Here is a 15,322-nt window from a genome sequence, read left to right as displayed (position 1 = left end):
GTGGGATGAAGGACTGCAGCCAATGTCTTCACATAATCATAAATGTTAGAATTCAAAGATTCTGTTTCTTTAGAACTGATCATTAATTGCTTCTCAAACTTTCGGCTAAGATCAAGTGTAGAACTGATTATTAATGGTTTTGAGAATCTAGTAGAGAGAGTGCCAAGAACATCATATGAGTTAGGGCTCTGGTTGGATATGATTGACCAAAAGCCTAATCAATGGTGGATTCTACATAGTGGTTGTTTCTGTTTGGATAAAATAAACAAATGCAGAGGAACTAAGTAGTTCAGGACTCTGGAATTGCTTGGCTCAGTGTTTGCCCCAATCATCTCTAAAGAGACAGGTGTTCCAAAAACAGACTGATGCATTTATGCTGTTAGGAACTCAAGCTGTTTTTCTGCTATCAGTTTTTTAGTAGAATTCTATCTCATGGACCATCATGGCTACCAGAGCTCCCTTATTGCATCGTATCTACATTCCAGTGGGTTGGAAGGAGGAAGTGATAAAAAAGACAATAATTTCTTCCCCATGAGGAAACTTCTTGGATGTTACATGTCTTTTCATCAGAAATTTGGTCATAATTGTAGCAGAGGCCACACATACAATATGGACTTTCAGCTGGATGGCAGTCAGTGATCGTCACAATAAATTCCGTTCTCAGGACCATGGAAGAAGAGAAAGATTGGTAGAAGAGGAGGAGACTGTCACAACCCCTGGGTCCTACAGACTCATATTGAAATCAGAGCTGCAAGGACTTTGGTAAAAGGTAGCATCCCATCCACCGGTGAAATAATCACAATGTTGGCCATTTCATTATTGAAAGGAATTCTTTGGTGGTTGATTGAAATCAGACATTAAAACATTGATTCCCTCTGAGCAGCCTGATGTTTCTTATTCAGGCAAGCAGGAACGAAACGGAAATGATTAAATGCCAGCTCCCTGACTTTTATAGCAGCTCATTCAACTGCTTACCCACAAAGCACTTCCCCAGGAAGCTACAGCCAAGAATTCGTTTGGCCAGGCTTGTCCATTTTTCATTCATTTCAATGACCATCTCCAGGAAAAAAAAAAAAAAAAAAAAACAAACAAACTCTGAAAAGAGAAATCTCACTGAAGAACTCAGGGAATACGAACAAAATTTTCCTCTAAGAGGAAACAAATGTAGAGAAGTGGCCTACAGCTATGTATGGCTGACTGGGAATTTGGGGGGTTTGCTTCCTCTCTGTGTGTATCTGTGTTTGTGCCTTTGAGCTCATACAAACATATGGATATGCATTCAAGGTCAAGATGATCATTTCAGAGTCAAGGACTCTGTTTTCTTGTTTTACTGATCTTGGATGGAAACAGCAGGGAATTCTTTTAAAATAGCTTTCCCAGACACAGGAAGGCGGTCAGCATCCAATAAACAGTGCCGCCGCCCCTATTTGGGGTGTCAAGGAGTGTTTCATGTGCATGGGAAGATTTCAGTCTGATGGCTGCAAACAAGCATCCTAAGAACTTCAGACATAAGCTGGTGACCATTTGCAAAGCCCCAGGGTTCTCTAGTCACTTTGGTCCAGTGTTTCCTCCCTGCGGGCATCCTTTATCACTTCAACAGGTTCCACTAGGGCATCCCTGAGCCCACTAGAGGTGGGAGAATGGGAAAGGTGAGAACCTGCTTGGGCTCTGGAATGGCTTTACTGACTGTCCCCCATAACCATCTCTAGAAAGACATGGCTGCTCCAAAGACAGGTTTAGATCCTTCACAGAAGGACTTGGGCAAGTTACAATCCTTATCTTCAGCTTCGCTTATTAGATAGAATTTGGAACCAAGGGGGAAATTCTCATTCTCTACCTAGCCCTGTGTGTGATACATTTTACATTTTCGGTAATTTTGGATACCTCAGTTTGTTTGCCCCTTATTTATAGTGTCTTCTCAACTCATTGTTTGCTTTGATTCTATGCTTGTTAGAGAGCTTTGTGTGTTTACCTGACTTACCGTAGATAATGTAGTGTCTAGAGAAAGAGCCCAGGCAGGATTAGTTCCAGTCACTGTGTTCTGAGCTTCCCTATCTAATCAGAAGAGTCTGGTAGATGGTTTTCTAGACATCAACATAGCCTGACAAATTGTTTGTAAAAATAATACAACAACATATGTACTTTTCTTTTTACCTCATTATGCTTTATGTTTTCAGCAGTAAAATGGGGGATTATGAAACTATGACTTATGGTATGGAGAAAAAATAAACAAACAATTAAAGGTAGCGGGTAATTTGTCACTTGTGTTTTGTTTAGTGCCTACCAGAAAAAAATCTGGAATTACCCACTCAATTTTTTTTTGTGTGTGTGCCTAAAACACGTCCTCCATTATAAAGGATGACTTAGATCTCTTCACTAGCTGGATCTGAAAAGAAGAAAAACAGTAAATGAACTGCTGAAGATGGTAGATGCTTTTAAACACATCAAGTAATCATTTCAAATACTTTTGTCTTCTGGGCCACTTGTTTCTTTGGTAGGTATAGACAGTGAGAGGAAAACCGTTTGAGCCAATGTTGAAATCATTCAAAATCTCACAGGATACAAATGGCCAACATCTTCTAAATTGTCTCCTCATAGGCTTCAGGAAATGCTGTCCTCAGTTGAAAATGGCATTGTAGCTAACATGTTTGACCATTTAGTATGTAAATTGATGACATGAAATGATTTGCTCAACTCACAGAATAGTTGAGACACTACCCCATTGTTTTTTTCACCCGGGTTTGTTAAGTATATAGAATTGGATTAGAGAACCAGGTGGTGGTGGTGCATGCCTTTAATCCCAGCACTCTGGAGGCAGAGGCAGGTGGATATCAGTGAGTTTGAGGCCAGCCTGCCTACAAAGCGAGTTCCAGGACAGCCAGCAATGTTACACAGAGAAATCCTGTCTCGAAAAACAAAAACAAACAAACAAACAAATTGGATTAGCTATTTTAAGGGCTATATAAATGGAGACAAGTTCTTACTTGAGTTTTGGAATGTAGTTAAGTTAGTTAAAAAGGCATGACTGTTGAACACCTATCAAAACAGCTGTATACATTCATCTCTTTCTTCATTTGCATATTATCCTCTGAGCATCCACTTAACACATTCTAAGTGTTGGGTGAACACTGGGAAACTGGAAGTTAAGTCTGTGTGCTTACAGAATGAATGAAGCACAAGGATGAGAAGGCCAATGAGGGACAGAATGAAGAGATGACAGACAAGTTGTTGCAGACAGAAGGAAACCCTGTGAGAAAAGAAAATGCTCAGTGCTGTAGAAGGCAAATGAGAAGAGAGGCGAGTTTTGTCAGACAATGGAAATGAGAGAAAAATGAAGAGGAGGCGAGAATATTACTTTTCTTATCACCATGACAAAGGACTTGACAAGAAGCAACTCAAGGGATGCAGGACTGGCTTGGGGTTCATGGATGGTGTAGGAGGTCGTGCTCAGGTGGCGTCTGATGTCAGGATGTGTGGCAGGTGTTCGCTCACATCTCAGAACATAGGAAGCAGAGAGATAACGAATGCTGGCATTCATCTGGCTTTTCCTTTTCTCCTCTTTTTGTCTTTAGTTTAGAGCCCCAGCCCATAGGATGCTGCCACCCACTTTCAAGGGAGTGCAATTCTTTCTGGGCATGCTTGATACAATGTGTCTCTTAGGTAATTCCAAATCCATTTGATTTGACAATGAAAGCTAACAGATAGATGAGACAGAGTCAGAGATACACAGGTAGGTAGGTAGGTAGGTAGGTAGATAGGTGATTGATAGATAGATGATTGATAGACAGACAGACAGATGGATGGGTGGGTAGATAGATAGGTAGGTAGATATAGATAGATAGATAGATAGATAGATAGATAGATAGATAGATAGATGGATAGATGATAGGTAGATGGATGGATGGATGGATGGATGGATGGATGAATGGATGGATGGATGGATAGATAGATGTTGTGGTATGTGTGTTATGTATCTCCCCACAGTTTGCATACATTTTTAAGTAAGTTACCGTCATCAGCTAATGCTTACTGAACTGTCAGCAAATATTTATGGAAAGCCTGCTGTGCTTAAGAACACTTATGAAGCTCAGAGCTCTGAATTATGAGTGGTAAGGATTTTTAAAAGATTGGATTCTATGCTTTAAGGGAAATATTTCAAAGGAATTACAAATTAATTTGAAAAACTCCAGGGCCTTCTTAGAAAAGCAGTGTGCATTCCAGATCCAGCATGTAAAGCCAGAAGATTAAACCACATGGGTAATCATTTTCTTTCTCATTACTCAATGAATATGAATTGGGAAATGGACAGAGACTCCTGTCAGGGTCCTACCAGAAATCACAGTGGAGCAAAAGGACCATCCTGTAGCAGTGCATAAGGAGGTATATTGACTGTATGGCTTCCTGAGGGTTTTGTGTTTTCTGATGAAGCTGATTATCTTTCTCATATGGAGAGAGGTACCCCCACTATTCTTGAACCCCTTTCAGAAACTTAGGAACAATCACAGAAAAGGATAAATGACAACAGACTCGCTCTTGAGGTAGTAATTCTTTCAATAATGAAGATAGGGAACCATCAATATATTATTTTGAAACAATTGGAAGCAAATTCAGAGTACTAGTTAATTTTCTAATAGCTGTGACAAAAGGTTATGATCTGAGGGTACCATCTACCTTGGTGGTGAAAAAATGGCATGGGGAGCTTGAGCTGGCTGTATTGTGTCTACAGCCAAAAAACAGAGTGGTGGGTGCTGCTACTCAGCTAACTCTCTCCTTTCTCCCTCTTCATCAGCCTGGGGTGCTAGTCCTTAGAGTACTGTCACCCCATTCTCAGTGAGTCAGCTCCCCTTAGCTAATCCTATTGGGACATACCCTTAGAAATACACTCAGAGGTGTGTCTCCTAGGTGATTCTAAATCCAGTGAAGTTGACAATGAGTATTAATTAACCAAAGACAGTGACCACAGAGGATGCTGAACCCTTAAAATGTTTTTTGTGTGGATGGCTACTTTGTGTGGGAGAAAGCACAGACTCTCCAGCACCCAAAATGACTGGATGAGTGCCTTACCATCTTGTAGCCTGCATTCATTCGTTCATCTTTAGCGTCATCACAATAATGAAGATGGCTAGCATGGATTCAGCATCTGCTTGTTACTCAGTGTCCATCAGAGCCATGCTGACTTGGAAGGTTTTAATCGCTACTTTGCAGCCGCAAAGCAGGCTAGGAGTGAGTAGGCAGGATTCCCTGTCACACAGAGTAAGGAGCAGCTCTGGTCTCATAGCCCAGGCCTCTTGGCCTCTGAGCCCCTCTAGCTTTTTCAAAAGGTCAGCAGCACTTACTTCCAAATGCTGCTAAGCCGGCTGACAGAAGCACAAAGGTGAGTCACTGTCTCTGCTTTTGTTTTCCACCTCCATCCAAGGACCGAGGTCCAGCTTGTGCTCCTGGACAACAAAGGAATAGTTCAATAAGACAAGATTTAATTTATTTCAATCAAATTTCAAAACAGGCAGCATCTTCCGCTCTTACCTCATGCACATGCACAGAAATAGAAATGTGTAATTTGTTTGCCAGATAGAGAAAACAAATGCAGAATCTCCGAGTAAATGAAACATGTCAGTGTAGGACACAGGTGCAGCTGACCTAGAGATAACTCAGTAGAATTGGTGTAGGCGTTCAGAAGGCTGATGTCTATTCGAATCAACCATGCAAGGGAAGTTACACTCCAGTGTGATAAATTCCACGGTAAGCCTGGAAGCTGCAGCTCAGTAACAGGTAAACCTTAGCTTGTGAAGAAATACATACAGGTGATCTCCTGATGCTGGAGACGTAGCTCAGCAGTTAAGAGCACCTCCTGTTCTTATAGAGGACCGGAGCTTGGCTCCTAGCACTCATGTTGGGTGGCTCTCTTCCACGTGTCACTTTGAATCTAGGGGATTGGACACCCTCTTCTGGCTTCCATAGACACTAGAATTCACATGCACAAACCTCTACACAGACAGACAGGCAGGCAGACAGATAGACAGGCAGGCAGAGAGGCAAACAGAAAGGCACACACCACTCCCACACAACACACACACACACACACACACACACACACACACACACACACACACACTTTTAAAAGATCTCCTAGATTTTAATCCACATTAAATTTTGTCTCCCTCATGGACCCACCGAGTGATATGCCAATGGGAAAGGTGTGTCACTGACATGCTAAGTGTATCACTGACATGGCTGATCCCAAACAACCTCTTTGGGCATTTAATAATACTGTGGTGACTTTTCACCTGCATATGCAAAGAATTTTCTCACCCAGAACTGTCAAACCAAGGAAATTATTAGACTAGACATCCCCAAGCACCTAAATCATATCACATCAGTGAGGGTTACTTTCTAATAATGACTTGAGTTTCTTTAATACGTTTTTATTTCAATTGAAAGTCATTTAAATCATCCCACTTTTGACATTCCCAGTCTTGATGTTAATGTGACTTGTTGGAGGCCTGCCTGGGTTTAGATTTATACAGAATGCAAATAAGAAACCCCTTGCTGATGTTGGTAGAGAGAGATATGAATCACATCAGCCCAGAGGCCTTCTTAGATGGTGGAGAAAGACAGTTTATTCCTCAATTACCAAATGTGGAGTTGACACATTCTAAAACCAGTTCCACAGGTTAATGCAGTATTTGTGTGTGTGTGGGGGGTGTCTTTGTCATATTGTGTCTGTTTTTCATTTGATCTGCACTATATATCACAAGATTATCTAATAATCCAAATATGTGCACATGCACATTTTAAGCAAGTCAGTATTGATATTTTATGCAATTCCAGAGTGATATTTCTAATCCTAAGTTCACTCTGATAGCCACCCCCTTTTTTAATATTAGTATAGGGATGATATCACCCAAGGATTGCTCAGATATTTACATTACATTTACCTTTTATTCTCAGCAACATGTAATACAGTCCTTTTAGCTAAATATCGACAAGTATCATGACAGTTCAGAAAACTGATACTCCTAAACATAACTTACAAACCTATTTCCTTAGTGTCATGAGTTGACCTGATCTCAGTCTTAGCACAGGCACAAGCTGAGCTGAAACTCAACCCAGCTGACGTGGCTTCTTTAGCGTAGAAGTTATGAGTGGGTCTTTTCTTTAACAAGATAAATAAGATGCAGTGTTGATTGAGTCGATGGGACTGTTAGCTGGAGGCAGCACTCTACTACATGACCATGGCTGTAAGATTGCCTGAGAATCAATAACTCTAGGTCCTTTTTGGAAATTATACTGGGGATGTGCTGCAGCAAGCTGAGAAAGTCAAAAAAGAAGGTTGAAGTAGAGAGGGACTTATCTGTAACTAGGTGTCTCCAGAGAGAAGGAAATAGAAGTCTGAGATCGACTAGAGGTTAAGGAGGAGCTGGATATGAATAGGGAAATTCAGGAATCTAGTCTATACAATACCATCTATTACTAAAGGGTTTAAATTATTGACACCTGCCAGGTGGCTAAACTAAGAGAAAAACAATGAGACTGTGGGTTTGAAAAATGCATATAGAAATACATACAAAATAACAATTATTTTTAAAATAATTTTAATAACAACTTCGTCATTTGATTTTATTTATGTATCCCATCTTACTTTCGCAGTTTTGGTTTTAGAGACAGAGTCCCCTGTGTAATTCAAGCTGGTCTTTAACTCACAGACCTCTTGCTTCATCCTCTTGATTCTCAACTGTACACGGATTAGTAATTAAGTTCATTTATTTTTAGTATTGTTTATTGGGAGAAATGAGATAGAATCCCACCAGGTAGCCCTGGCTGACCTGGAATTCACTCTGTAGCCCAGACTGCCCATTAACTCGCCTTAGCCTCTCAAGTACTGGGATTACAAGTGTGTGCCACCATGCCCAGCTGGTAGTTACTTTTAAATAAAACACTGCTTTGTATGGCACAGCCCTTACACATGCATAATAATGTAAATTTTACTGATTTAAGCAAAAAAAAAAAATATACTGAGGAGAAGAAGGTGGTATAAGAAAATGAACCTTCAGTGGTTGTAAAAAAAAATAGTTAAAAGATACTGTATGAAATTGATAAACTGAGCAATATCCATTTGAATGGAGTATTTAGAGATTTGGAGTCACGCCAGAAAAAAGTCATAAAAGATGGCAGGGAGTGGGAACGAGAGTAGTGGGGGTTTGAGACACTGTTATTCCGCAGCATAGGGCTTTCTGCTGGTCTCTCTCACTTTTAATGTGCATCCTGTTATTAATTTATTAGAAGAGAATATTGGAGCAACACTACAATTTAAATTTAAAAACCAGTGGATAGACTGACCTAGTAAGGCCGGCAAAGGGAAACTTCGGCCTGTCACGCACTGAGAATGCTTGACTTTGGCCTTTGCATCGCTGTTTTTGTGGGACCATTCAGGTGCGGTGGGACAGGTGTCAGTCAGGGACACGAAGAGTTTGGTTGGGAGTCCTCTCTTGGCCTGTTATTAGCTATGTGACTGTACACCATGGCAGCACACCTACTGTGTGCCTAAGGGGCTGGTGGGATTTTCTTTGCCTGATTCTTGGGAAGACAGCGTCACCTCTCTTGCTGGTGGTCAATATCGGATGACAGCTTAAGTAACTTGAGCAAAAATGTACTCTTTTGTGTAGTTTTTATGATCTTTTCAGTCTTGTGGGAAGCAAACAGGGTCTGCAGGCCTTTGGTCAACATTAAGATGAGCTGTCCATTAGATGTGTAAGTTCGTTTCCAGAAATCATGTGGAGTTGTAAGGAAATCCCTTTGGTGTTCATAACAGAAAGTCCTACTCGAACCTTGTGGTGTGTTTTCTACTTGATATCACTAATGAAAATTTAGTTAATCCTTGCCCCACTAGGGATTTGAGGTAGGATACAACATAAACAAAGTAATTTCATTGGCCCAGTTGTGCAGCTAAAGTTTGTAAAAACTTCTCATTCTGCTATAGAAGGAAGTAATAGACATCCATTTATTCCCTTAGGTTTGTCACACATTAACCTTTATTGTCTGACAGGACTCCCCAAAGTCTTCAGGATGCTGTACAAGACAGTCCTTTTGCTTTTCTGTAGTTGGGTTTGTGAGGGTTCCACAAACATTGAGTCAGAGTGAATTTCTGATCTCGGTGTTTTTGTCAAACTGATGCAGACATAGCTTGTTTTGTGCTGGCCTCTATTTGAGGACACCACTGCTGATTCATTAACGCTGAATGCATGGCCAACGGCTCCACTGATGTGACTGGGTGATACTCACCTAACACTTGTATTTTCTTAGTGAGGTACAGCATAGTTTTCTCACACTGGGGAACACTAGACTCTACTACTTCAGGACTACCCCAGGGGCCATTTGAGACAGAAGAATCATTAACAAAAGCACAGTACTGTGAAAAATGTAGTGCTGAACAGAGCATGAAAGGGATGCTTGTTTACAGTGTAAGAGCTGAGGCAGGAACGCAGGGTGTTGCCTTGTTTGACCTCAGCTGGGAATGTGGGATTTAGACAGTGCTCTATGCGTGACCAAGAGGGCTTTGGTAGGAGTGATTTAGGAGGTGACGAATATATTTTAGTGGGTTTGCTTATCAGATATAGAATCTGCAAATAATGAAGATTTAGTTGTATTAACATCTTTAATCAAAAATCGAATCATATGCTGAGTGACTTGTCTAGCTTCCATGAAAATAATAGATGCTAGAATTGATTCCTATGTCTTGTGTGTATTTAGGCAAGGCATGGCATCTGCTTAAACAAGCCCCCACCTACATCTTTGGGACTTAATGTGGCCCACATGCATGTGTAGCCAGCTCCACTTCTTACCATCATCATTCCAGGATTCCATGTTTCTTTCTTCTACATCCTCTGTACTTCCCATAATCCCCTGCATCTTGTCAGCCAACCTATGGGAAGAGAAGAAGTGAGAGGTCTTAGAGGTGTGGTTTAGCTCCCTCCCATCTACATTTGTTCCTAGTGCTCTCCTAGAAAAGCTGAGGAATGTTCTATCATTTCCCACTAATACATAAGAAGGAGCTTGGTGACAATACCCATGCTGCCTTCCTTCTCGGATACAATCCTGTTCCGTGTCATTCTATATTCATGTGTCACCTTTCTGTTTCCCTGTAAGAGGTGTTAGAAGTGTTCAGGTTCTAACTGTTGGGATTCAGTGGAAGAAAATGGTGGGAATTGAGGTCTTGTTTTCTGTGCAGTAAAAGTTTTCTTGTCTGTTGGGGGAAATGGACGAATTGTATTCTTATTCTTAGCTGGGTATTTCAGCAAAATCTTTCCAAAAGTGAAAAGACTTTGCCAAATGAAATACGTTGACTTAAAATTAAAATAGTGACAGAGAACCATTTTCTCCCCTCAGTGAATTTTCTGTAGGTAGGTCCTTGCCTCTTGTAATTGAAGGCAACCATAATAATGAATTTGATTGCATGGTTTTTGCTATTACTTTGAAGGTAATTGCCAGATTGGCATACACAGTAATTTGTATGTGAGAGGTGATCAGATGTGAACATTTCCATTCAGTCGTCTCCCTGGAATTCAGACACATCACTGCTTCTGGCTTTAGAATTAGGGCCAGTAATTGCAGCCCTGGGATGAGCTGAGAATCTGAAATAGGGCATTTCCTGAGTGATGGGTACTGCTGTGTGACTTACTGTGGAGACAGGGCTGAGCAGAGCCCTGGTCCACTCTGTACCCTGGAGTAGTGGCAGCAGCAGCAGCAGCAGCAGCTAGAGTTGTAGTGAGGGTAGTAGTGGGTGTCATCATTTCCTCCCTAGCGACAGTGACAGGGACTGGGGTTGTTATTTTGGAATTCAGCAGCAGACATGCAGACAGGAGTGGGGTTGGGAGGGACCCAGCCTCAGGATGTCCATATGTGGAGACAGAACGAAAATGGTTGAAAGATGAGGACAGAAACCTTGGGAGGTGTTCACGTTTGATCTCACTTCTGGGTTAGTGTCACTTCGCCTTCAGTAGAAGGAGACACATTCTGTTCATGAACTCTGAGAAGAGAACAGTGGCTATTCTCTGGAGAACTGGAAAGTGCCTGTGAGTTTAAGGTAAACAAACCACAAGGCTGAGGACCTCCTGCCCCTGCAGGAGGTGTCGTTTTAAAGAAGGGTGCTTTCCCAGCTCCCTTGAACATTTTGATGAACGATGCTTTCGGACAAGCTGCTTTCTTATATTGGCCCTTTAATAATAACAATAACGGTAGTAGTACTAGTATTAATTATAATAATAATAAATCATATGGTTAACTACTTAAGATGCCAAACAAACTTACCCGGGTACACATATGGTCATGATGCTCAAGGAATGTTTTACATTTGATATTTGTAATTTCCTGTTTTCTGTTATGAATACACACACACACACACACACACACACACACACACCACACGTCTGGTGCAAGAAAACTACCCTGCAGCAGGGCTGGGGGGTTGATCTTGAGACACAGCAGGCACATCATTTTTTGTCCACTTTCACCTATCCTTGACAAACTGTGGAACTTGTTACCTTCATGTATTAGAACATTGCAAGGACTAGGTATGTAACTCAGTGATAGAGTGTGTTTACAATGCATGAGGCCCAGGATGTAATCACTTTCTCCAAAACAGGGCACCACCAACAACGAAACAACCCCTCCAAAGAAAAACCCACCAAAACCCTAATGGCCAATATCCTTTAGTGCCCAAGGTATGGTTCATACTAGTAGATGAGTTGAGGGACTATCTTGGGGCTTACCAAGGCACCTTTCCTTTTACTAAGACATGAAGCCACTTAAAATTGCATTGTAAGAACTAAACATCCAGCCGTATCCCCACAGTAGGATAATTTATTGGTGTGTATGAATTGCTCATGATCTGTTGTGGTTACTTCTTCATCCTTCTTGCTTCATTGTTTTTAACAACACTGGTTTCAGTAGACCTATTCAATGTGTGATTGGAAGCCATTTCAAATCTATGAAGGATGCTGTAGGATGAGACAGGAGATGATAAAATATTGTTTTAATAATCCCTTTCCTTGGTTGTCAGCAGCTTTGGGGATTCACAAATAGCTTGTGGTTTATAAATATTAAATAAGGGATTCATTACTGGAAAGTGTCACCACAACTAGCCAAACTCAGAACCAAAGTGATTTAAACCATCACGATGCCTTTGTGATGAGAAATTTGGGGCTGAGGAATAGTTGCTATTCTCTTTTAACATTTAAGAATGTGTGGGAAATACTCTGTTATTATAGGAAAATAGTCTGGAGTCTATGTTAAGAACACTCTGTTAATACCCTCAAATCAGAGAATCAGAACTCCACCACGTTTTCATAGCTGAGAAGGCAATGGAGGGTGTCAGACTTTTAACTCCCTATTCTTTGATTGAGTCAAGACCATGAGACAAAGTAAGACACAATGAAGATGTCTAAGCATGGAGAGAAACTGTTGTCACACTATCTACGCACTTTGCTTTACAGGTGACAAATGCAGACACAATTAGTTTATCTACTGAGGCTGACTTAATTATAATTCTGAGCAAGCAATGATTTCTGGCTTGGTAACTTGGTTATGAATTTCCCCCCTAAAATCTTAGTTCTTTTGAGTTTACATAAATGACATATCTTAAGATTCACTTCGCCCTGTGATTAGATATCTGATGAAGGAGAAGGAATGAGCAGAAGGAGAACTATAATGGATCTACAGTCTAAGATCTCTTACTGGTGGGCAGACCACTCTATACACCTCAGCACTACTTCAGGCATCATCTTCCTGTCCTGAGAGACAGATTTTGTAATTATAAAGTATCCTCATTCTACTACAGTACAAATGTAATGGGTTTTGTTACTATAGTGTTTTTATATGTTCTCTGAATATTTCATAGACATACACATTGTATTTTGGTAATATTCATCTTCCTTTGCCTCAATCCTTCTGGACCCTTCCTTCACAACACATATCCCTTCCACAATACTTTAAGCCACTCAGCTAGAGATGAGACCTTCTGTGCTCCCTGCATTCATGTTGAACTGTTAAATGATGTGATCTTATAGACAAAACCACAGCTGCTGTGAGTTCATGAATGTAGTGCTCCTGCCTTGTTCAGAACTCACTGATTGCCTCTGAGCACTCCATGTCACTTAGTCTCTATACTTTGACCAGTTGTAAGTTTCTGTATTAACTGCCACCCTCTATAAAAACAACCTAATTAGAAAATTAGGGCTGAGAGTCACAGTCATCTATGGGTACAACAATAAGTATTTAGAAGGTGATTTATACTATGTCCTTTTAGCAAAATAGCAGTAGTAGGCTATCCCTTAAGAATTTTGACCTCCATCAGCTATGGATTCTTGGCCAGGTTTACAGTATCAGGCATGAGATTCCACCTGTGGGTGGGCCTTAAATCCAATTAAAAAGCAAACATATGGTTACTCTTATAACACCCATGTCACTATTACATTAACAGGCATGTCTTGCCATGTTGGCCATCATTATAGCTTTCAGGGTTCACAGTTAGGGAAGACTGCTAATGCCTCCTCTTGCCCAAGTCCCAGCGACCTGTATAGCACCTTCTGTAACTATGAAAGCTAACCAGCAGGGAGGATGCTTCCACTTTAACCACCAATTTGATTTCTTTAAGTCCTATGACCAAAGTATGTGGTGTCCTCATCAATAGGGTGTTACTTTAAAGTTACAGTAGTCAGCCAAGAGCAATAGCAACAGACTATATTGTTTTGGGGGTCTCTGGGAACCCCTGACCAACAACTCAAATGGAGGTATCCCTTACCTGGCACTGGGATTTTTGTTTAATAATGTACAGATTTGGGCAAGGAGCATTATCACTCCCATGTATGTTACCTCCATTCAAATATTTTTTATTATATTTTTAATGAGCTTATTAAATAATAGGTTCCCATACAGCTTTTTTCACACCTCCTTAGAGTTATTATACACATCCTCTCCTCTGCTCCCCTCATTCCCTTCACTATTTAAACCTCCCTCCATTCTTCCCCTACCCCTTTCATACCACCTATGCTGTACTTCTGTTGTTTTCTTAAAAGAATACAGCATGAAATTATTATTTTAGCCAGGCATAGTGGCTCAGGTTTGTATTCCTAACATTTGAGAAGCAGAGCAGGAAGATGAGGTCATCCTTAACTACATAGGGTTTGAGGCCAGCCTGTGCTACATGCTCCTACAAATAACCCTCATCACATTGTAACTAAACCCAGTCAGATCACTGGCTCACTAAGCCAGACATAGAGGGAATCATTTCTTTGGCTTGTCATCGGTGCCCTTTCTATGGCTTTGGGATTCACAGCCACGTTAACGACACAAGACAAAATGTTTGTGGTTCAGAGTATTCACATGAACATTAGCTTATCGAGTCATCTTAATTTTCTGGGAAAAAAATATCAGCTTGCTTTGAAGATGAGGCAATTGATAGGGAAAATAGTTGGATGAATTTGCTCAAAGTGACACACAGAAAAACAAGAGCACTGGCCTGTGACTTCTCATTGCTTTGATCTTATCTGATAGTTGGCTGCCAGGGATAGAGTCTTAGCCTAGTCTCAGACTAAAATTGCCCAAACAGTAATAAAATAGTAATCAGAAGCAAACAACAGTAGCTACACACTTGTACCGATAAAGGAACCTCTTGCCCACAGGGACCCTGTCCATGTTGCTGGGACCCTTGCCCAGGCCAGTGTCTGTTACGTGGAAGGGGTTTATTCTAAGAGTCTGTGGACCTGGGTTGACTTGTTGAGAGTGAAGCTATTTTCTCCAGACTCCAAACCTTGCAGCTCTCTTTGACTCCTTTCTGTTCTATCAGCACATTGAATCAGTGAGTCCTCTGTATCTTCCCGTTTACAGTAGCCCCACATTCTTCTGACATGCCCTCACAATGCAGGACAAATCTTCCCAAAAACACAGCTCTCCTCCCAGGACTCAGACTTCCTAGAATGTGGGTGTTTGAGGGCTTGTCTGAGCCAGGCCACCTCCAAGACAAGAAAGCATTCTAAAGTATAGTCCCAGAGGATGACTGGCTCGCCAGTGGGTGTGGGCACCACCCACAACTCCGGTTTCCTGAGACCCAGCCAAGGATCTTGGCTTTGTGCCACTCTCCATCTTGTTATTCCCACCATCTGCAGTCCTCATGGATTCTCCCCAGCATGCCCACGGCAGCCCAGGTCTCTTTGTCTGGTGTGGAGACACTCTCAGTGACCCAGTTCCAACATGCTGTTCAAATGATCTCTGCCTAATCCCTAAATCAATGTCCCAGCCAAGATGCGCTACTTGCCATTCTTTCAACAAG

General features: G+C 41.3%; 1 protein-coding gene across 17 annotated transcripts in view; it reads left to right on the top strand.

Annotated features, from left to right (window-relative positions):
- Ncam1 (neural cell adhesion molecule 1) overlaps window positions 1–15,322 on the top strand; it is a 302,606-nt gene that overhangs the window by 60,552 nt on the left and 226,732 nt on the right. The gene's annotated exons all lie outside the window — the stretch shown is intronic.

Source organism: Peromyscus californicus, unplaced genomic scaffold (genome assembly GCF_007827085.1).
Source record: "Peromyscus californicus insignis strain IS unplaced genomic scaffold, ASM782708v3 Scaffold_11__1_contigs__length_118956290, whole genome shotgun sequence".
In the NCBI taxonomy this organism is placed as follows: domain Eukaryota; kingdom Metazoa; phylum Chordata; class Mammalia; order Rodentia; family Cricetidae; genus Peromyscus; species Peromyscus californicus.
Note: the sequence above shows the minus strand (reverse complement) of the source record. Positions and strands in the feature narration are given on the sequence as shown.